We start from the raw sequence: 25,739 nt of genomic DNA on the forward strand, positions 1-25,739 counted from the left end.
TACCACTTCCAGACGTGCCTTTTATTAATACTCATATTACTGTCATATGTAACAACATTATGTAACAAACCGTTTTACCACTTCCATTCATGCCTTTTATTAATACTCATATTACTGTCACATGTAACAACATTATGCAACAAGCCGTTTTACCACTTCCAGGCGTGCCTTTTATTAATGCTCATATTACTGTCACATATAACAACATTATGCAACAAGCCGTTTTACCACTCCCAGGCATGCCTTTTATTAATACTCATATTACTGTCATATGTAACAACATTATGCAATAAGCCGTTTTACCACTTCCAGACGTGCCTTTTATTAATACTCATATTACTGTCACATATAACAACATTATGCAACAAGCCGTTTTACCACTCCCAGGCATGCCTTTTATTAATGCTCATATTACTGTCACATGTAACAACATTATGCAACAAGTCGTTTTACCACTTCCAGACGTGCCTTTTATTAATACTCATATTACTGTCATATGTAACAACATTATGTAACAAACCGTTTTACCACTTCCATTCATGCCTTTTATTAATACTCATATTACTGTCACATGTAACAAAATTATGCAACAAGCCGTTTTACCACTTCCAGACGTGCCTTTTATTAATACTCATATTACTGTCACATATAACAACATTATGCAACAAGCCGTTTTACCACTCCCAGGCATGCCTTTTATTAATGCTCATATTACTGTCACATGTAACAACATTATGCAACAAGTCGTTTTACCACTTCCAGACGTGCCTTTTATTAATACTCATATTACTGTCATATGTAACAACATTATGTAACAAACCGTTTTACCACTTCCATTCATGCCTTTTATTAATACTCATATTACTGTCACATGTAACAACATTATGCAACAAGTCGTTTTACCACTTCCAGACGTGCCTTTTATTAATACTCATATTACTGTCATATGTAACAACATTATGTAACAAACCGTTTTACCACTTCCATTCATGCCTTTTATTAATACTCATATTACTGTCACATGTAACAACATTATGCAACAAGCCGTTTTACCACTTCCATTCATGCCTTTTATTAATGCTCATAAATTATTATGTATTATGTAGCGACATCACGTAAAGCTACATAACATGTTATTTTACCAATAAGTAAATACACGCCTAACACAAAGTGTTTAGTGATTTTTTTTAATATGTGGAAACATTTTAGCCTACACAAAGGCTTACGTGTGTGTTTGAAGCAATTGTTTATTTTATCTGTTATGATGAAAACTACTTAAAGCTGCGTTGCATTATTTTCATTTCGCTTGCAAGTAAGCTCGTGTAGCTTCTTATATTAAAAAATAGCCATTAACTTTATAAATAGATTATACCAATAATTGTGTTGACAATGGCACGCTTTCATTCTATTGTGATTTTGCTTTAGATAATCGGATTGTTACATTATGTGAAGATGTTTCCCGATGTTACCGCGCACTGGTTTGATTGGTTTGATCAAGGTCAACCATTATTGCACTTCACACCAAGACCAATACTGAGGATACAAGGGTTAGCAATGTAAGAAGGTCATGTCTGCTATAGCTGCCAGGTGTCATGTTGTATAATATAATATACAGAAATTGTCAAATGTCTATAGGGCAGCTATTGCAGATACGACATTCTTGCTCTTACACCTCAATATCAAGGATTTTGTGCAGAATCTCCAAAAGCTGCGAGGTGTCGTATGTGCACAATATACAATGCAGAAATGACCACACCCCTACAGGCCAGCTATTACAGATATATCTTCATTGCACCCTCGCTATATTGAACGATTCACACCGCCATTGCCAGAACAACGAACTCACGATCTGATGACCTGGAAGTAAATCTTAATAAAATAAAAAGCATGTGTTTGCAAAACATCCCGGATGTAAATCTCGCAGCTAATTCAGTTTCAATTCGCTCAGTCGGTTAATTTAGAGAATAATGAGAAATATACGAATCGTGGTGTAATGCAATCGATATTTTGTTATTATGACAAATTAGGTAGATGAAACAACTGGGCTACTCCACTTGAAATCCATACTCCCTATATGGAAGACATGACCTTAATCTCTCACACAGGGGGTATAGAGTTAATGGAGTCACCTATTCAGGTACACAGGTAACCGGAAATTAACACTGCCTGTGTGGAAGATTAAGGTCACGTCTTTCATAGAGGTGTATGGATTTCAACTGGAATAGCTTTTAACAATGCATTTTTTGATGGAGTGGCTCCATTATAGAAACGTGGCTTTTAAAAATATGTTCATATAAAATAAACTATAAAAATCAAGGTAGTTATTTACGTCATTTTCCATAATTATTATAAAACCTTTGTGTATTATTGTTATAGACGTGTTATTTACATGTATATACATGTATGTGCATCATTTGCATGTATAACTGCAGACGTGAAATTTATTTTTATCGCATTATTTTCTACAAGAATCATGCTAAAATGTAAAAAATTATTGTGCAGTTTACATTCCAATCAGAAGTGGGTCATTCCAGTTAAAATCCACACACCTTATATGGAAGACATGACTTTAATATCCCACACAGGGGGTGGAATCACCCATTCAGGTAATCCAATTTGAAATGTATGTCTTCCACATGGATTATGGATTTCAACTGTAATAGCCCATTTTATCTCTTGGCACTTCGTGAAGAACTATTCCATACTTAATGTCAAGTCTGTAGTTCCTGATTTAAAAACAAGTGTTTAATTGTTTACGCCAATCAGTTTTGAATTTTTAACAAACACATGTCTAGTTGAGCCTTACACTAAAAGTTCATATATTAATTTAATGACCTCATGTCATTACGATCAAATGGTCGTATTACATCCGTTAATGGTCGCATACCATACGGTATTTTTAAATACTAAAATATGGGAAGCAAAATACGGAGACTGTTAAATATCAAAAAATTAAATTGGTGACCTCAAATGGTCGTATTACATCCGTTAATGGTCGCATACCATACGGTATTTAATATAGGAAGAAAATACGGAGAAAGGTTATAAATGGTTAATTACAAACATCTGCATAATTAAATTCAAATTACAAATCATATTTTTAATATTGTTTTGGATCTGGTGAGTGGTGCGTAATATCATATTTCCTTATATTAACAAATATATTGTTTTTGTACAGATTACAGTGTTAATTACATTGCACAAAACAAAGAAAATCAACTATAATTATATTTAACGTATTTCAATTTATAGATAGACACAATTTGTTTTAGCTTGTTTAATGTGTCAACGAATGAGTTCACACTTTTTATTTGATGTCGAATTTTGTTGATCTAGAATCGATAGTAGATCGATAATAAATCTAAAATCGTATATTTCCAAATATATAAATATATTTTTAATCAATACATTCAAGAAGATAAAAATAAATTGAAATGGATTGAGAAATGAATACTTGTCGAACGAATAATTGGACTACTCCAGTTAAAATCCACACTACCCCTGTGGAAGATTTTGCAAATGTCTTCCACAGGGGGAATAATATCTTCCACGGGGGAATATGTTTCTTTAAATGTGATTGGTCAGCGGTACATGTAATCATTTTGAAACCCATACTCCCCATGTATTATGACTTTACCTATATCTTCCACAACTGGAGTGAGTATTACAAATGGAAGTTACCCAATTGTGTATTCTATTCAAAATTGATACTCCCTCTGTGGCAGACTTTAGATAAATCTTCCACAGGAGTAGTGTGGATTTTAAATGGAATAGCCCATTATTCGACGTCGAATATTCGGAGTATGAATCGGTTCGAAGTGAAAAGTGCTTTGAACTTATCATCTCCCGTCTATCTCGCCACAATGCTATACCTGCATGGTGAAAAGAATTTTTGTGTCAGTTCCTGCAGAACTGACACCTTTAGTACAGGTTTGACGATCACGTGACAATTCGAATCATCATATCGAAATATCACGTGCTCTGTAAAAATATCAATATCGATATCGATACTATTCGTCAATTCAGCCCCAAACCAAATCGCCCACATGCCAATTCGAACCCTGTATATTGATGTACAAAAAAAGTTGGCCAACTATGTCGTGATTTTCTCCATAACCGTTGTTTTTACACCAAATCTGTATATTTAGATGAATTGATGTCTTGCATTCGGTCACAAACCAATTCGTGAGTACTTTGTGCAATAACCCTCTATCTTTTAAACCAAATATCCTAAAGAGTCGTGCGATATGTCGAACTTTTCCTCTGGTCATAAAGAACAAAACAAGTCGGCGTTTGTGGCCCTCACAACACGGGCTTCCGGTCCTAGGAAATGGAATATTACTGATAAATATATAAAGATGGCAAAATCAGTAAACCAGTTTAAGTTACAAATAAAGAAAAGTCTAATAAAAATTACATCTAATATTAGGGATTATTTAATGACCTCACCCATCCCACCATCGCCACTCCAACTATCAATTTCTTGTGTGGACTGTGGAATGTCTATATGAATGTTATAAATATTTATATTGGAGTCTTTCTTTGCATGTTCTTCTCCTCTTTCTTTTTTCTTTTATTTATTAACTTTGTGTAATTGTATGGTGTAACTTAAGGCAGTGTAAGGGGGTGCTCGCTTTAGGCCTTTGGGCCTTTTGAGCATCTCCTCATTCAAATGTTGTGTCTTTTATATTTTGTATGTTGATTTGAATGAAAATAAAATGATGATGTATGATGATGATGATGTACATCATTTCCTACAGAGTCGTGAGATATGTCAAACTTTTCCCTTGGTCATAAGGAACAACAAAAGTCAGTGGTCGCATATCTGTAGGATCATTGGTTAATAAGATATACTCACTTTTTTTTTTAATTTTTAACCAAATATCTAGAGAGTTGTGCCATATGTCAAATTTTTCCTCTGGTCATAGGAACAGAAAAGTCAGTGGTCGCATATCTGTAGGATCATTGGTTAGGATCACTTTTTTTTAATTCTGTGCACTTAACCCTCTATCTTTTTAACCAAATATCCTCGAGTCGTGCCATATGTCGAATTTTTCCTCTGGTCATAAGGAAAAAAAGTCAGTGGTCGCATATCTGTAGGATAAAATGATAAATATAAAGCACCTTGAGGCTGTTTACGGCATAAAGCGCTATATAAATATCTACATTTTATTTATTTATTTTTATCATCGGTTAATGAGATATAGTCACTTTTTTGTACGTTGTGCACTTAACCCTCTTTTTTTTACTTCTGGATATCGTTTGGAGTCAAATGATTTTTCATTTTAAAGCTTATGATATATTTTCTAAACACGAAATAAAACAAAATTGACCCCGAGCCGACTTTACTGTTTCGAGATGGACGGTCACATATATTCATTAACATTAAATCGTTTATCCCTTTTGGTCAATATCGAATTGGTTTATGGCTGACTTAGCTTGGGGCCAAATGCATGAATTGGCATATGGCCAAGTCAACTGTGGACGAATTGATTTGGCCGAAAAATTACGTACTTTTACAAGGCAAAAAGCAACTTTTCTAGGCATTGTTGACATGGTGCCTTCGCCCAAAAAGGTTTCCTACTATAAAGACCTAACTTTTGAGATGGTTTGTATGTTTGAAGGTGCAAAATTAACAATAAGTTTAAAATCATGGCCCGGTTTACCGCCGAGTTTTGCAAGTCACATCAACGACTTTGACAGATGACGTCAGACACTTCAAACATAAGTCTTGATAGTAATACGCTGTTTTACTTAGCCTATATCTGGTGGCAGCAGCATTTTTTCTACAGTCACGTGATAATGGCGCCCGCGGATAATACACGGGGGGAACTGACGGTGTCCACATCTTTTTTTTTTCTTTCTTTCTTTTTCAGTGTTTTGTATTTTATCAGTACTTGGAGCTGGTGGGGGTAGAGAAAGCATTAAAGATCCGTAACCCGATCGACAGCATCATCCCCCGATTTTTTTTCATTGTTGATGAGGTTTTGGTATCACATAATAGATACTATTTTTCTCATTACTATCCTGAAATTTGACGCTCCAAGTCGATGTATTTCCGGAGAAATCATGAAATACAGCGGTTTTTACAGGTTACCAGTTTGTAAATACTAAAATTACTCCGGAATTCTGGGGCAGGGAATTATGAACGATCATCAGTCTCCTCAACAGCTACTTTGGTTTCGCGTCATACACATTCTGTGAAAAAAGCGAACCACACTAACTGCTGAGGAGACTGTGCGCCGTATTTAATTATAAAACTTCCACCCTTCACGTAGTGGGCTGTTTAGCTCAATTGATTAGCGCGTTTGTACTTACCCGAGAGGTACCCGGTTCAAAACCCGGTACCGGAAGGTTTTTTTTCTCTCCATTTTTAACCCAAACTTATTTATATTCATTTGAAATGTACATATTGCAAGGGGAAATATATTTTGTTTCCTTTTTTTTTTTTTTTTTACGAAAAAAACCAAATATTTTCCGTTCAATACGGGCCGGGCATTGCACGTCATACGAACGCGAATTGTTGTTGTTGCTTGCCTGCCCAGAATGCAATTCACGTATACCAAGGTATTGGATTGCAAATTTGGCTATTTATTCACATTTACGCTGAAAATGCTCTCGTTTTTCACAAAGCAGCATAAAGGGGGCGATATTTGGTATTATTATGTAATTTTAAAGACAATCCATATCCAAAACCAATAGGGTAACCCCCCTTTAAAATACATTCAGGAAAAAATACAACTCAAACCAAAGATGAAGGCTCCATTTCAAAAAAAAAAAAAAAAAAACAAACAAAAAAAACCACACCAGACAATGAGCAGGTTCAAAGACCCACAGAAGGAAGATGACAAAACAGAGTCCTGACCCTATCCAAATCCTATTTTGACCTTTACACAAATAAACCACCAGCCCCCTTCTTCATCACATACAATATTTTTATAAAAACATCCAGCATGTCCAGTGTTAAACAAAAATCTTTTGTATTGCGCTGGTATAGGAGTTGCAAGGGCCTGATACTTTGCTGATATCGAATGATGAAATTCGCCATCTTCCTCCTGTGAAATAATTTGAAGAATAGAAGGCTGACGTTGCGCCAAAACACGCACGCCTATGTAAGTGTATAATTAGGCCTATTTAATGATAAAATGAACTACCACTAAATGTTCTTGTCAGTGCTGCAGTGCAAAACTTCTCTTAAACATTACATTAAAATAATAATAGTTACATTGTAAATTGGAACTGACACCAATTTTTTTCAGGAATACTTGACAACGAACATTGAATCTGTTGACAATTTGTAGTGTTGCGACGAATATGATGAAGAATATTGATTTTGATGTTGGTAAATTGAATATAGACTGAAACTAGTCGATGCTTCTTGCGTTCCATTTTGATAACATTTTCCAGCAAAATAAAGCAATATTTATGTGTAAATTAACATTGTTGAAATCAAACATGAAATACTGGTAGACGTTCGACCTAGTTTGCTTGATTAAATAATTTATGTTGCTGACAATGTCACTAATGGCTAGGTCGTGTACTGTCTCTGTATGTACGCCCAGTTCTACGAACCTGTCGTACACTAGACGTTTTTATATGAGAATTCAAACATTTTAATTGATGTTAATTTTTCGCTATTAAATGGCATTTTCTACGTGAACAATCTTAATTTATTTATGACAGTTATAAAGTGTTCCGCTGGGATATTATAACTTGATCAAGGCCAAGGCAAACAATTAACGATATGACTTTGATGACTACCATCTTGACATATATGAGTCATATTGAATTATTATTTTTAGTAAATAAATCTTATATTGTGCCGTTTCAGATGGACCTTTAATAATTTTGAGCATATTATTGTTCACGAATTTCGTTCTATTGAAACCCTATACATTCTCAACATTTTGTTGATAGAAAATCATTGGAAAGCTGGAAGCTAAGTTTGAAAACCAAAGTATACCGGCAAAATGTATCATATGCATACTGGACTTATACTTGAGAACATAATTTGCCCATTAATTAAATTTTTAAAGAATCTTTAGAACCTACCGAACATTCCGGGCGAACATTGCTTGAAACAGTTGGTAATCATTTTGCTACAATGCAGTTTAATTTGCTCGGCAAATGAAACACAAAATTATCCCTGTGGCTGAAATGGGTTCGCCTTCGTGAGGTCACGTGTTGTTTTCATAGGGAGCCAATGGCCAATGGGGTGTCTCGTTTTCTGTCAGGAGGGCCAATCACGGGCGTGCTTGCTTGGGACCGTTGGCGGCCATTTTGTTTTTTAGGGTCCTTCTTTGTCAATTTTTCATTTTTTCTGAGTGTCTGACAAGAGGCCCAAGTTTTGGTGTGAGCGTTTCGTCATTTCAGTGTCTGGAGATATTAGTATTGTTTCTGTTTGATTTGTACTATATTTTTTTTTCTTACATTAGAATAAGAATGAAGCTTATCACAGAATAAATAATAATTATATATATTATACATCTTTTGCAAAGTGCACTTATTTATCAAGATTGTTTCTGTCAGAAAACGGATGATTCTACTACGTATAAGCTATTGTACTCGTATATTATAGCCTACTGAGAAATGGTACACGTGTTGGTAAAACAGATGTTTATGTAACGTATTCCCTTATACAAATTGATTTCATTTTGAAGACTGTGCATTTACATTACTTGCAGCGTAATTTTAATACAAAAAAATGGCTTTCGTAATTTTTTCGATTGCAAGTCCGTTCAATATATAAATTAAATAAATTAATTACGCTAACGTTATAATTTGCATAGTATTTCGTACAAAACAAAACATGACGTATTAAACGCTTACTGACACAATGTTACTAAGGGTTCAACACCACTAATTGCATATTATGCAGCTTTCAATAAAAAAAATTTAATTTGGGACAGCATTTTCTCAGATTCAGAACTCTCAGAGTTAAACGCCAACAATACCAAATGAAACTAGAAGGCTATATATTTGTACACAAATACGGCTATACCCGCATGTTATCGGTGTACCCAAACTTACAGTCCTTTTTTGCTGAGGACTTAAAATAAAGAAATTGTATGTGTAAAAGTGAAAGTCCAAGTCACAAGCTTTAATTGAATGTAGGTTGCACTGTCGTAGCACTTAAAATAAAGAAATTGTAAAAAGTCCCCACCCAGGGGAGTCGTCTCTCTTACTCTCCATATGTTGCTGTTGTCAGTCTCTCTTACTCATTTAGTATGTAAATTAAATGGAACAGCCATTTTAGAGGGAGTATGTAAATTAAACGGAACAGCCTTTTGGGGGCCATTTCAGAGGGAGTATGTAAATTAAATGGAACAGCCAATGGGTATGTAATTTAACTGAACAGCCTTAACGCTTCACGCTGGTATTTCCAATTATGATATAATACGGTCTGTCTGTTTAGTCCTACGTGTGTGGGGTGGATGGGTGCGTGCGTGGGTGTTAGTAACAATATAATTCTCAGGTGCTATCTGTGTACAAATTGCTGAGGACTTAAAATATAGAAATTGTAAAAAGTCGCCCAATTGGATGGAAAATGTGTAAAAATTGAAAGTCCAAGTCACAAGCTTTAATTTAATGCAGGTTGCACTCTCGTAGCACTTGTTGTCTCTTGTCTCTCCATAGATTGCTGTTGTCAGTCTCTCTTATTCACAGTGAGGCTATGCAATGTGATTAGGGGGAAACTATTCCAGAGGGAGTATGTAAATTAAATGGAACAGCCATTTTAGAGGGAGTATGTAAATTAAACGGAACAGCCTATTTTGGGACCATTTCAGAGGGAGTATGTAAATTAAATAGAACAGCCAATGGGTATGTAATTTAACTGGAACAGCCTTAACGCTTCACGCTGGTATTTCCAATTATTATATAAATAATTATAATACGGATATGTCTGTTTAGTCCTACGTGTGTAGGGTGGGGAGGGGGTTATGTGGGTTAGGGTGATTCACAAAAAATGAAATTGGTATTTTTCAACGGGACACCCCCTCATTTTGTTCATTTTGGTAATAAAATTATACCTGCAAAATATGAAAAAATTCAAAAAAGTTTAGGGGTGCTACCGGTCAATGAACTTTTGTACACAAAGTCAATGGGATTTTTTGTCAAAAATTTCAAACGCTTATTTCAGGGCCTAAAAAGTCTACCAGGCATGCAAAACTGCAGTAAATGTTCAATGATATACCTAACTTTGTGAAAACATGGGTTTTTACCAAATTAAAGTTCATAGTTGACTGTAATAATAAAAAATGTTTCAAAAGTGACAGAGGGAGTGTAGCTCAAGAAAAGAATATATCCCTGAATCCCACCAGGCACCCCAAATTTATACCTTATTGAACTGAACTGTTGATAAAAAAAAAAGATTAAAATTCTTCACATATTAGTTTACCCCAATGGTGATACCAGCTTTTGAAATCTTATGTAATAGTAACTATCAAAATCCATACATCTGTATCAGGGGTGGTCATTATGGCCATACCTGATGAAGATTTGTATTGTTTGAATTGAATGACCACAGGAAGGATTAGATTCACCATGGTTGAAAAGAAATGTATATAAATTGGGGTCACAACATTGGATAGTGGCCAGTTCAAAACTACACCTTGTGCAAGGTACTTGTGACAAGAGCTAGAGTGGCTAAGACACATTTACTACTGGATTACACATTAAACATTACACTACACTTACATAAAATTACAAACCTACACACATTCAACACTTGAATAACATAATTTACAGTTACAAACCTACATACAAAAAACACAAAGACAAAATCATACCATCTTGAGTTTTCTACACTATACCTACATGCTCTGAGAAAACAAACAAAATACAATATAGGAAACATAATTATGATCAAGTAAAAACAAACAAAACAAGACAAAAACAAAACATAACAGAACAAAAACAAAACAAAACAAAACAACACATAATCATGATCAAGTAAAAACAAAACAAAGCAAAAACAAACAAAGAAACAACAAAAAAAACATTTAAAAAAAAAAAAAAAAAGAAAGAACTAGAGCCCCATAAACACAACTTTATATTAGCCAAGTACCATAATATTTTGGCAAAATGCAATTTTCTGGAAAGCGGGTTAACATTTTTACAATTTTCTTTAGCATTTATTTTAAGGACATTACTCACACTATGATCAAATATTTTTGGCACAATCAGGGAAAATTAACATGGCTTTTTTGTGTTGTAAAGAAAATGGCTCATAAATCCCATTGACTTTGTGTACAAAAGTTCATTGACCGGTAGCACCCCTAAACTTTTTTGAATTTTTTCATATTTTGCAGGTATGATTTTATTACCAAAATGAACAAAATGAGGGGGTGTCCTGTTGAAAATACCAATTTCATTTTTTGTGAATCACCCTAATGTGGGTGTTAATAACAATATAATTCTCAGGTGCTACTGTGTACAAATTCTGAGCCCGGAAGCTGCTTTATTTGATGAGAAACGGCCGGCCCTTTGTTTTAACATTTGGGGCCATGGGGCCCATAATATTTGACTTATGAGGCCCATGGACATATACACTACGCAAAAAAAGTTTCTTTATGGTTAGGACATTTACCCACTATTAAAATCTAGCGACTAATTTTGTACGTTTGCTAAATAATCGCATGCAAATGATTGTCCTGCGTATTTTGACACCTCAATCACTACTCTACGTCACTCCTGAGAAAAGATATGAATGTTTAAGTAACACGAGGTCGAAAAATGAAAATTGCAAAAAGGCCTATTCAAGTTTTCAGCATAAAAGAACACAAAAAACAACAAACATGCAGATAACATTTTTTCTTTAATTGCTGAGCACATTTCAGGCATCATACTGCCGCTTCCAACTTCACTTGAGATTAATCTCTTTCTTTACCAGTCTTTCAATACTTTGTGTGTCCACCGTTGCCTTCCCTTCCAGCAGCCACGCGGCGTCTCATGCTCCTAATGAGGCGTCGAATGTTACCTTGCTCAACCCCGTTCCACTCGTTGATAACGATGCGACACAATCCCACCTGAGTTGTATCTGCCTTTATCTTCTTGTTGACTCGTCTCTTGTGCTGATCCCAAAGGTTTACCAAGGGGTTAAGATCAGGGCTTCTGGAGGGCCACTCAAGTGTCTCAATTCCTTCTGCTTCCAGGAATGCAGCTGTAATCATGACCTGTTTTGAATCCCTTTTCCAAATCCATCTCTCAAAACGTAAATGTCTTAGTACCCACTCACCTTTGTCTTTGATCATTCATCTGCACAATAAGCAAAGGATTATCCAACATGCATCAATTAAAATGCTTTAAATTAAAATTGAAAAGGCGGGAATAATGAAACGGTCTTGGATCAGTGAATCAGCTCTAAAACCATTGAATAGGCTTCTTTGCAATTTTCATTTTCGACCTCGTGTTACTTAAACATTCATATCTTTTCTCAGGAGTGTCGTAGGGTAGTGATTGAGGTGTCAAAATGCGCAGGACAATATCCCGCATGCGATTATTTAGCAAACGTACACAATTGGTCGCTAGATTTTAAAAGTGGGTAAATTTCCTAACCATAAAGAAACTTTTTTTGCGTAGTTTATGTTGAAGTTTAATTCTCTAGTGCTATCAGTAGACTCAAGCTGGACACTGTAGCTGCTTTATTTACTGAGTAACGGCCGTCCCTATGTTTTAGCGTTTGGGGCCCTGGGGCCCATATAATGTAATATATGGGGCTCACATGTACATATAACAATGTGATTTTCAGGTGCAATCTGTGTACTAACTCTGAGCCCTAAAGCTGCTTTATTTATAGAGTAACGGCCGGCCCTATGGTTTAGCGTTTGGGGCCCTGGGGCCCATATAATGTAATATATGGGGCTCACATGTACATATAACAATGTGATTTTCAGGTGCAATCTGTGTACTAACTCTGAGCCCTAAAGCTGCTTTATTTACAGAGTAACGACCGGCCCTATGTTTTAGCGTTTGGGGTCCAGGGGCCCATATTATGTGACATATGGGATACATATGTACATATGACAATATAATACTGAAAACCTATCTGTGTACCAAATCTGAGCCCTGTAGCTACTTTATTTGCTGAGAAACGGCCGGCCCTTTGTTTTAACATTTGGGCCCCTGGGGCCTCTAGCCTTGTACATCTGGGGCCAAAATGGGCAAAAGGCACATCTACAATTTAGGGCTTATACATGTGCAACATATGAGCCCTAGTGCCCTTGTAGCTTTAGAGCTAGGCTTGTCAATCTGTTGCCCCATATTTTTAACATTTGGGGCCCTGGGGCCCATAATATATAACATATGGGGCTCATGTATACTTGTATTTATAGAGTACCCTTGGGACTATCATTGTACCAACTTATGGCCCTGAGGCTGCTTCATCTGATGAGAATCGGCATGGTTTGTGTTTTTACATTTGGGCCCCTGGGGCCCGTGACCTTTGACCTCTGGGGCCGAGATGGGCAAAAGGCACATCTACGGGGTAGGGCCCATAAGTGTACCACATATGGGCCCTGGGGCCCTTGTAGTTTTAGCGCTAGCCTTGACAGAATGATGTGTTTGATAGGAGAAGAAGGAGGAGGAGGAGGAGGAGAAGAAACCACAGGATGGGAAGATACCCTGCATGCGCTGCATGTGGGTATAACTAGATGATTTAGATGCCAAATGATCAAAACCTCAACTCAAGTTGACCAGACTTTACTTGTTTAAGCGCACAAAACCGTAAATACCTTAAAATAGCAGTGCGCCCACGAAGTTTAAACTTACAATTAGGTAGGGCAAATATTTACGATGCCGTGTGGATGAATTTTGGTAATATTTCAACAAAACTGTCATATATTGAGAGAAAATCTTCCATTTCAAAGCATCAAAACCCAAAATGTAATTTTTTGTGCTATACAACTTGGTCAATTCAGTGATTTTAAAGCAGCCTTTTCAGATGGCCCACAAACAAATAGTTCCTCGTTGTATTTTCATGCATTGCCCAGGCCTATTAGTGGTATTTAAGTAGTTACTACATAATGGATACTGTCATCTGCACTTATCAATTCTAAACACCTTTACTATTTTAAGACCAACTGATCATTACCTCAACAGGAAGAATATCATACAGTGAGACAATGACCTCATTTTCCTGGATAAGTTCATGATATACATGATATACTAGTATAGGAGCTGATTAGTTCGATTAAAACTACAACTACAATTTTTGTTTTGTTTTTAGTGTTTGTTTTGTTAGTGCAGTTAAGAGTACCTAACACTGGTTTTTGATCTTATGATGAAAGTACCTTTAGCAATCTTGCAGGAGAAGCTATCAGTTCGTGTGTTACATTCCTACATGGCTAATATAAGAGGAATATGACCTATAGTTTGATAAGCTCGTAATAGGCAGAAAATGTTAGGTTTTTACCACTTCACCCACGTTAAGAGTGCTATTAGTTGACCTGTCTGGTCTATATTTTGTGTGTTAACACCTGAATTAATAATTCGTAATGCTTTTGGCGAGATGTCACAAGACAATTCTCAAAATAAAATAGTTTGGTATTAAACCGCGATGTTATAAGGCCCGTCGATGCCGGGCTGGTCAAAGTAAACATACTATAGTTATTACCATGGTTACAGATCATTTAACCCTATCCACATGCGTGTCGACTGCAGACGACAAGTTTCTAATTTTCGTTCAAAATTGTACATTTAAATGATTATTTGGAATCAGCATGAAAAATACATTAAAATCAGCACAAATAAGCCTAGCATTGGTTCAGTGGTCCTTGAGATAGCTCGTGGTATATTGAAAAAATATCACAAAAATTGGAGAAATTAAAGAAAGATGGAACATGGTTATCAAAGGGTGTATGAGATAATAAAGGTTAATGGATGGGGTCATGCTCCACCTTAGACTGAACAGACTAACAGAATTATGTTTTATGCAGATTGATATTTACTTATATATAAAATTGCACCATTTTCGAAATAATATGGGCACCATTGATTCATTAAGTGTTTGTACGAGTACATTTACGATACTTTAAAAATAGTGATGTTACTGTTATTCTATACATATGCATATAATTTTATGAAAGTGTTTGGTATATTTCTTCTGTAACCTTATGGCTACCACCATTACGCTTTACTTCCACATACGGTTGCATAACAGCTGATGTATTGTTAGTACTTTGGTATAAAATATTCGCTACAACTCCTTGTTCATGTTGTTCGGACGGGTCCATTACCGGGGCCGTTGCATGCACCTTGTAATAGTAAGGGGGTTCGTACATGGGATTGATGCAAGGAGACATAGGCGACCCCGGTCTATTCGGGGGTAGTTTTGGAGGAGTTAACTCTGAGTATGTGTGGTAATTCGGATGGTCGCGATTGTATTGAGCAGCTGCGGCAGTGTAAGGCAGGGTAGCCGGTTCATTTCGGTGACTACGATGGTACTGAGATGCCGTATATGCCGGTAACGTTGCGGGCGCTTTCGGGTCATAATCCGGAAGTATTTCTAATCTTAACCTATGACCGGGAAATTGATCAGGTAAGTCGTCATTGACATCTTGATAGTAAGCACTTCCGTTATCATACCTGTACTGAAGATCGGCGTAGTTCATTGGCTGTAAATGAGCCAGATCTCCCCTCCGTTTCAGTTTTTCCTTTGCATTTCGCCATCTTAATATCACGATGATTAGCAAGAACGTACAAAGTACAATTGCTACAGATAACCCTGCGATCAGTCCTGATATTCGTCTCTTCGCGGGTGTTACCCCAGACCCAATGGTGATATTACCAGTATCTGAATTATCACTGATTTCTGTAGTATGGACACTCTGTTCTGGTGTTCTGGTGTTGGGCTGCATTCCTGAAGATGTCCAATGTTTTGACGTATATCGTATCGTTGGTGTTGTTGCTGTAATTGTAGTTTTCGGTACCGATGAATTCTCTTGTATCATAGGTGATGTACTTTGTTGTGTTATCTCTACCTCTGGGTTGTTTGTAATATGAGATGCAGAAGATATAGATGTAATCTCTTGCGTTGTCTGTTTCTGTTCGGTTTGGCTGGATGGCGTGAAAGATGCAGACTTCGTCTGGAGAGGGTCATATGTATAAGCATCTTCAGTGACGTCAGGATATGACACAACATCGGAGACAAGATCTGTCAATACATCGGGCGTAGTTACATCCATTGATGGAGCTGGCGATGTTGCTGTTCTTCCACCAGGTGATGTAACACTCCCAAGTGATGACGTTGTCTTTGGATTCTGTTCTTGATTGGATTCAATTTTCAATGGTCCTATAGTACATACACGGGTTTTATCTGGAAAATGCGCATTTGATAAGGTGCAAGTAAATATAACCCCATCGTAGAATTCTACAGCATTGGTGTAAACTGTATATTGAATTTCATCATCAACAACATGTCTATTTCCAGGAGCATCTTTCTTTTCAAATTCATCACCTGTTTTAATATCATAAGACCATTCTAAATCAACCTCAGGTTCGCCGATCTCTGATAGACACGTGAACTCCATAGAAGCATTCACAGTATACATAAGTGATGGACTGTTACTTGAACAGAGCGGATAGATCTGAGACGGAAAGAATCGGACAGTCAAAGATAATACCTTTGAGATGCTGGATTGAAATCCATCCAATGTATATTCCAATTTACAGATATAAATCCCCGTGTCGTCTCTGGTAACATTAGTAATACCAAGACGATAGATAACGTAATCGCCGCCATTTTTCTCCTGCATACCGTTGATCTTCTTAATGGTGAAATGTCTACCAAATTGTGCCGATATAAACTCATCGTAACTGATTTGTTCATCTCCTTTGTACCAGCCTACATTGTAGTCTGGTATTTTTGCGATTTGTGTTACCCTACAATCCATACATGTCGTCTCACCTTCTGATGGGTGAGACCTACCACAAGCGTCATTGCCCGTCGGGAAAGACGTGTCCATGGTCGGTTGATTACAATGCGTTGTCGATATCATAAAAGCAGATAACAGTAGAAAAAATTGTCGACGCATTTTTAAAACAATATGTAGTCCAAGTCATTAAGCTCTCCTTTGTTTTAACGTTACTCTACGCTGTATTTGTTTACTTGCAGCATGTTACGTGTAAGAAGCGACACTGTTGATTTGAACACAATGAAAGCAATCTTTTAAGTATATACCACCACAACATCAGTCACGTACAGACTGGTACATTGTACAATCAAATGCAACCAGTAAAGTCTAAATGGGCTGCGCCGTCTTACCATGCAATGCCAGCTCCAATTTAACATAAATGCATCTTCCATTTGAAGCACAAATCTCTATCAAGAACATTTCTTTCGTACCACTAATGCATAGTCAGATGTAACGAATTATATAATCCAAATAGTAATTGTCGCTACCAATTCGTCAGGAAATGTTTGTGGCTCGGCGAGAAAATCTGTAACAGCATTAACGTATGACATCTCATGCAATCTTGTTTTAAACTGAAGTAATCGATATAAATCTGCGCATAACTAATTGCATTTTTTCCCGTTTTAGCGCATGTATTTGACGGATCTGCTGACTTGTGTGTGTGTTTACTTAATATGTTAATACTTTTTCCCGCCAAGGTCAATAGAGTAACGCAGACAGATGATTAGTAAAAACCACGCCTGATTTGTAGGGAACAGATGCCCCACTGCATCGTACGCGAAACACTATCACAATAGAAGAAACCTTATATATTCCTCAGAGCGTTTCTCCGTAATATATTGTCTTTGTTCATACTTTTGCATTAATATGTGGTAGACGTGTAACTCGTTTGCTTAGATATGAAGAAATGCAGTCAACCTTGGCCTCGTGCTAAAGTGAATTTCATTTGTATTCATCCCAATAGCGATGTTGACATTTCTCCAATTTGCTACATTATCATTTCGATTTGCTACATGTAAACGCGCGCTTCATCTCGTTATTATAATGACCTCACCAATTCTATAAATAGATGGATACAATTGTAAAATGGCTTTCTTGGTCTTATTGGTCAAAATCAGACTAAAATGCTAACAGAATATGTTCTAATGGCAATTTAATTTAATGCTCTGCATGCTAGCCATAGGCTTCAACATAAAAAAAAAGCCCAAGTTTTGAAAAAGTTCAAGTTTTGAGATATTTTCTCACAATATCAAGAGCTATCTTAAGAACCACTGAATCAATACCAGGCTTGTTTGTACTCATTCTAATGCATTTTTCATGCTAAATCCAGATATGGTCATGAAAATGTACCATTCTGAAATGTGTGGTATTTTTATTGCCTGTGGGCAGACTACATCACAATAAATATGCAAAATTTCAGCAAATACTGATGATTGATTGATAAGATAATGAGATATGTTCACAACAAATTAAAATGTGATTTATGCAAACGAGGTAACACGATCTAATCGTCTGTAGGATAATCATCGTTATCTAGCCTTCGAAGCTAACCTATAGCCACTGCATCAGTTGTCATAGCAACATTCAATCGATGAAGAAAATGATGAGGCCGGATGTTCATTTATCCAAGATGATCATGATAATAACTTGTCAATGGTTCCGGGTGTGTATGTATATATTTATTCAGAAAATATTCTTAATGAATATTATAGCTCCCTTGCTTTTGGCAAATCATAATTTTTCTTTCAAACTGGTAAGTCTACATCAACATTAGACGGTGATGTCGAATCTGAATCTTCTGTTTTATGTCTGTAAATTAAAGGCACATTCGGTGATCGCAGCGAAAGTGTAAAAAAAAATAATAAAGTCGTTTATAAATTGCTTTAAAGTGAAGGATAAATTATTCAAAATGATATTTGGTATAAGGATAAATCATTCAAAATGATATTTGGTATTTTTGAAATGAAAAATTTAACAAAAAGCGAAGAAAACAGCAGTATTGACGAAGTTGAAGCCCCATTCAAATACATCTAGCTAATTCATATACTGCCAGTATATAAATTACAGATTCGTGTAGATTCCTTATTTTTTAATTTTTGTAAATTCCTTATTTTTTAAATACACGGCTTTCGCCTAAACTACTAGCAGCATTATGTTAGCTCAACTATGACAATGACAAAGGTATCAAAATCTCAATTTTGATGATTTTTACGGTCGTCCAGATGAGCAAATCACTGAATGGACCTTTAAGGGATCAGATAACAACGTTTGCACAGTATTTTTCACGGGACATGAGAACACATCAGACATGTCGAATATTTTAGTATCAAATAATTTAGATCTTTTTTTTTTAATTCGCGATATAATACAAAATTTTTAAAAATAATATCAGAAGTACATTCCTCTTATTCAGAATGGTAATTCGATATATCTGATGTGCTCGCGTGTCCCATGAAAAATACTGTGCAAACTTTACTATCAGATCCAAAATAGCAAATGTCTTATTGCATTCGACATTATAATGTAACTATTGCAATGTTTGTAACCTCGACTGGGAATCAATAACTCAAGTTATTGTTACTATTCAAATATACGGTAATCTTTACTTTCCCACTTTGAAATCAATGCTGATAGTGCATTCATTAAGTACAAGGATACCAGCAGGGATCTACACGAAGGGATAAGCATCCCAGACTGCTGCCCTCATTCGGAATATGTATCCTAGGTCTAGACAATAGGCGGATTAGCGGCCATTTTGTCTTCGATATGATTTTATTCACGTGTTCTTATACTTTAGTACACAGATATATAAGTTAGCAGGTTTACAATATTAAAATTATATTTTGAATATACAATATATTTTGTAGTAAATCGATCAAATGACGGTGATTGTTCAGGTATTACATGCTTGATAAAATCAAACTGTCTGAACAGCTAGTATTCTCCTCCGCCGTCAGTGTGATTCCAGACACTCCACGTACCGTGTTGCGAAGGTGGAGGAGACTACAGCTGTATTGACGAACACGCATGCGTTAAAAATGATGTAGCCTAGGCCGAACAATCGCCCCGATATCTTCATGGTAGAAATCGCCATGGTAGGTTGAATCCACAGCCACCCATGCCCATTTTATTCGGACCTTATGAGATGCATAATTAGCGAAGTGACCTGACTAAGGCTACTGACAAGACGGGGTAATTGATTTCTCGCTGTGTGAGCAAGCTTGTATACGACATTGCGGTCAATGGTTATGGTCTCCACTTGAGTGAGTGGCGCTACAGCCTGCTGCGCGCTGTAGTCCATACAGGACCAACGCAATATAAAATTGGTCAAATTTTGAGTTCAAAGCGCACGGCCAATTTTCAAAGCGCACGCTAACGACTATCATATCTGTTCAACACGTATTTACAAGTGTATGAGACCACATCTGGTTTCTTGAGAAAAATTCATTTACGGGAGATATTCATCATTTTCTAACCCAGTATCCGAAGATTTTCGTCTGATATCAAAATCGTGCATAGCAATTCACGTGTATCGATCCCGTGTATTCATTTTAATGTCTCTGCTGCACCAAATAATTATTAGCCAGGCGATGTCGGTGTGCCTCCTGATACCAGGTGCTGAGGCTTGCAAACAGAAATTACGCGTGCCGGGGCATATGACAATATTTCCAAATCGTTCCGCTGACCCGCTACTAAGCCGGGACAAATGCGCGCCAAGTACGCCAAATTTGCATTTTTAATTCTAAAATGGGCCAAAATGAGGACAATTGTGGCTTAAAACCGCGCCAAAAGAAATTACACATTTATCTTTTGGTCAATGTTGTCCTGGTATCTCGAGCCATGGTGGCACTTGTCGGTACGCCTCTCACCCTTCGCAATTACCCAAGTAAAAGTTCGCAAGTTACGAATACTCCGCGTTTACTAGTCGCATTTTTAATCTTTACGAAGCGTCGCTGTGAAGATATAGTAGAATGGATTTTAAGATGCATCGTAAGTTACGATGGATTTTGAGACTCATGAATCCTCGAAAGTTTTAGTGATATGAACCCCTGGTTTAAATACTCTTGAGGAAAACAATGCAATTGTTTGAAGAATATTCATTATGGTACCCATGGTAACGAATGTTTGAAGAGCGCAATTATTGATTTATTATCGATTTACTATCGAATTTAGATCAACAAAATTCGACATCGAATAAAAGTATGAACCAGGTTTTACTATTTATATCACACTTGTTGACACATTTAAGGGATCTAAAATGAGCGTTTATTGCGTTTCGACAGTATTTTTTGTGGGACATGAGAGCACCTCAGACCTATCGAATTGCATTCTGAATACGAATATCAAATAATTTTCATTTTTGAAAATCACAATATAATACAAATTTTATGACAAATTATAAAAATTTGATATTTTTCAAATTTTTGATATATAACAGTCCTCGAAGTAAATTATATAAATCTAATGACATATTCTTAAAGTGTATGTAGCAGGGAGGAAAAGCCGACGGTCAATTGAAAATGTTGACCTTTCATATTGAAGATATTGATTTTTTTCCCAAAAAGACCTAATTTTTTTGGTGTTTTGGGACAAAAAATCCATATCTTCAATACGAACAGGGCCGGATTTACCTTTTTGGGGGCCCTGGGCCAGGCCAAAATTTGGAGGCCCCAAACGCACAATGAGGAAGGCATGTGCATTCAAGTGGCCCAGTTTTTAGATTTTACTAGGACATTTGCGCGTGAAGCGCTCGAAAAAATTTCAATTTTGACTATTTTAGCCAGAATTGAGGTTGATTTTGCTATGTAACAGGCCAGTGCGCGCGAAGCGCGCAAAATTTTACAATTTTTGTAGGCTATTTTGGCCCGAAACAAGGTGTTTTCCGTCTAAAATGGAAGATGCGCACTGCACAGGGCAATTTTGGGGCCCCCAAAATTTGGGGGCCCTGGGCCCGGGCCCATCTGGCCCTATGGTAAATCCGGCCCTGAATACGAAAGGTCAAAATTTTCAACTGATCGTCGGCTTTTCATCCCACCTACATACACTTTAAGTATAAATCATCAGATTTATAAAGTTTACTTCAAGTACTGTTAAATATCAAAAATATCAATTTTGAATGATTTGCCATAAAATGTGTATTAAATTGCGAATTTCACAAAATCAAAATTATTTGATATCAGAATGACATTCTTCGTATTCAGAATGTAATTCGATATGTCTGATGTGCTCTAATGTCCCACAATAAATACTGTCCAAACGTTCATACCCCAGCCCTTAATAACTAGCTGAGGCAAATTATGGATGTCTAATTGAAATACGTAAAATAACTGATTTTCTTATATTTCGTGTAATCAACCCTATAGTCTGTACAAAAACAATATATTTGTTAATATAAGGAAATAATTATGATCATAATAATATACACCACTCACCAGATTCAATAACGATATTAAAATGTGACTTGTATCCTAAATTAAAATATATGCAGGCGTTTGAAATTAACCATTTGTAATTTTCCGTTGTTTCCCACCAGATGGTATTACACTCTAAACATTTTTACTCAATCTGAGTACAATTGTACTCCTTTTGATAGTAAAAAGGTCACAGCTCATTTGTTGAGTAAACGTGACTCAACGAAAGTTGAGTAGCAACTTTACTCTGCCTAAACATTTTAATCAATAATGGAGTCAATACATGACTCAACATGTTGAGCTGTGATTTTTTTTTACTCAACAGGGTAGTAAAACCTAACTTAATCCACAAGGAGTAATATTTTGCTCTGTATTAGAGTAAATTTTTGGCTCAACTGTTGAGCAGACTGTTTGCCCAACTGTTGAGCAACATGAAGTTAACTCAACTGATATTGAGTAATACTTTCGATGTATGCTACTCAAACTCTTAAAGCTGCAGGCTATACGTTGGTCCACAAGCCTCGGCACACTTTACAGGTTGTCGCTGACCGCTACGGCCCACATCATTCCATAAACCATTTAACAACTACACAGGGACTTTGCCGCTTCAAGAGCGCACACCGTAGACATTTCACAAATCACCATCGCAACCAGGATCAGCTCCCGAGTTTCGTATGGGTTACAACGAGATAATTCGCAGTAAGTTCCTTGCTCAGGGGAATTTCAAGCTAACTCAATTTACAAAGGTTACTCCTTCCATGTTGAGTAAATTTTCGTACTTAAAACTCTGCTCCGGATATTTTGAATCTATGGCATACTTCTAAAGAATGCAATCAAGATTCATGTAAACTCTGATGTTGTTACCAGTTAATACGTCAATACTGCAGTTTTCTCCGCTTTTTGCAAATTGTTCATTTTCATGACCATATTTGGATTCAGCATGAAAAATATATTAAAATGAGTACAAACATATCTTGATATTTTGATAAAATATCTCAAAACTTGGACTTTTTATGTTGACGCTGGCACGCTAAGCATTAAATTGCCATTAGAACAAATCCTGTTAGCATTTTAGTCTGATTTTAACCAATAAGAACAAGAAAGCCATTTCACAATTGTATCTATCCATCTATTTATAGAAGAATTGGTGAGGTCATTATAATAACGAGATGAAGTACGCGTTTACATGTAGCAAATCGAAATGATAATGTAGCAAATTGGAGAAATGTCAACATCGCTATTGTAATGAATACAAATGCAATTCACTTTAGCACGAGGCCAAGGTTGGCTGCATTTCTTCATATCTAAGCAAACGAGTTACACGTCTACCACATATTCCCGGGCATATATTATGCAAAAGTATGAACAAAGACAATATATTGCGGAGAAACGCTCTGAGGAATATATAAGGTTTCTTCAATTGTGATGGTGTTTCGCGTATGATGCAGTGAGGTATCTGTTCCCCTACAAATCAGGCGTGGTTTTTACTATCATCTGTCTGCATTACTCTATTGACCTTGGTGGGAAAAAGTATTAATATATTAAGTAAACACACACACAAGTCAGCAGATCCGTCTAAAACGGGAAAAGATGCAATTAGTTATGCGCAGATTTATATCGATTACTTCACTTTAAAACAAGATTGCCTGAGATGTCATACGTTAATGCTGTTGCAGATTTTCTCGCCGAGCCAAAATACATCTCCTGACGAATTGGTTTATTTGGATTATAATTCGTTACATCTGACTATGCATTAGTGGCACGAAAGAAATTTTATTGGTAGAGATTTGTGCTTCAAATGGAAGATGAACTTGTGTTAAATTGGAGTTGGCATTGCATGGTAAGACGGCGCAGCCCATTTACTGGTTGCATGTTCATTGTGGAGTATGTAAAACTGTACGTGACTGATGTTGTGGTGGCATATACTTAAAAGATTCCTTTCATTATGTTCAAATCAACAGTGTCGGTTTCTTACACGTAACATACTCGAAATAAACTAATACTGCGTATAGAGCAACTTTAAAATAAAGGAGAGCTTACTGACTTGGACTAAATATTGTTTTAAAAATGCGTCGACAATTGTTTCTACTGTTATTTGCCTTTATGATAACGACAACGCATTGTAATCAACCGACCATGGATACGTCTTTCCCGACGGGCAGTAACGCTTGTGGTAGGTCTCACCCATCAGAAGGTGAGTCGACTTGTCTGGATTGTAAGGTAACACAAATCGCAAAAATACCAGACTACCATGTAGGCTGGTACAAAGGAGATGTAGCAATCAGTTACGATGAGTTTATATCTGCACAATTTGGTAGACATTTCACTATTAAGAAGATCAACGGTATGCAGGAGAAAAATGGCGGTGATTACGTAATATATCGTCTTGGAATTACTAATGTTACAAGAGAGGATACGGGGATTTATCTCTGCAAATTGGAATATACATTGGATGGATTTCAATCCAGCATCTCAAAGGTGTTATCTTTGACTGTCCGATTCTTTCCGTCTCAGATCTATCCACTCTGTTCAAGTAACAGTCCATCACTTATGTATACTGTTAATGCTTCTATGGAGTTCACGTGCCTATCAGAGATCGGCGAACCCGAGGTTAATTTCGAGTGGTCATATCAAATTAAAACAGGGGATGAATTTGAAAAGAAAGAAGCTCCTGGAAATAGACATGTTGTTGATGATGAAATTCAATATACAGTTTACACCAATGCTGTAGAATTCTACGATGGGGTTATATTTACTTGCACCTTGTCAAATGCGCATTTCCCAGATAAAACCCGTGTATGTACTATAGGACCATTGAAACTTGAATCCAATCAAGAACAGAATCCAAAGACAACGTCATCACTTGGGAGTGTTACATCACCTGGTGGAATAACAACAACATCACCAGCTCCATCAATGGATGTGACTACGCCCGATGTATTGACTGATCTTGTCTCCGATGTTGTGTCATATCCTGATGTCACTGAAGATGCTTATACCTATGACCCTCTCCAGACGAAGTCTGCATCTTTCACGCCATCCAGCCAAACCGAACAGGAACAGACAACGCAACAGAGTACATCCATCGCTTCTGTATCTGATACTACAAACAACCCAGAAGTAGAGACAACTCAACAAAGTACATCACACATGACACAAGATTATTCTCCCGTACCGAAAACTACAATAACAGCAACAACACCAACGATGCGATATACGTCAAAACATTGGACATCTTCAGGAATGGGACCCGAAACTAGGACAGTACCAGAAGAGAGTGCCCATACTACAGAAATCAGTCATTCAGATACTGGTAATATCACCATTGGACCAGGCGGTGGGGTGACACCCGCAAAGAGACGAATATCAGGATTGATCGCAGGGTTATCTGTAGCAATTGTACTTTGTACTTTCT

The sequence above is a fragment of the Amphiura filiformis genome, unplaced genomic scaffold (assembly GCF_039555335.1).
Source record: "Amphiura filiformis unplaced genomic scaffold, Afil_fr2py scaffold_24, whole genome shotgun sequence".
NCBI lineage: Eukaryota > Metazoa > Echinodermata > Ophiuroidea > Amphilepidida > Amphiuridae > Amphiura > Amphiura filiformis.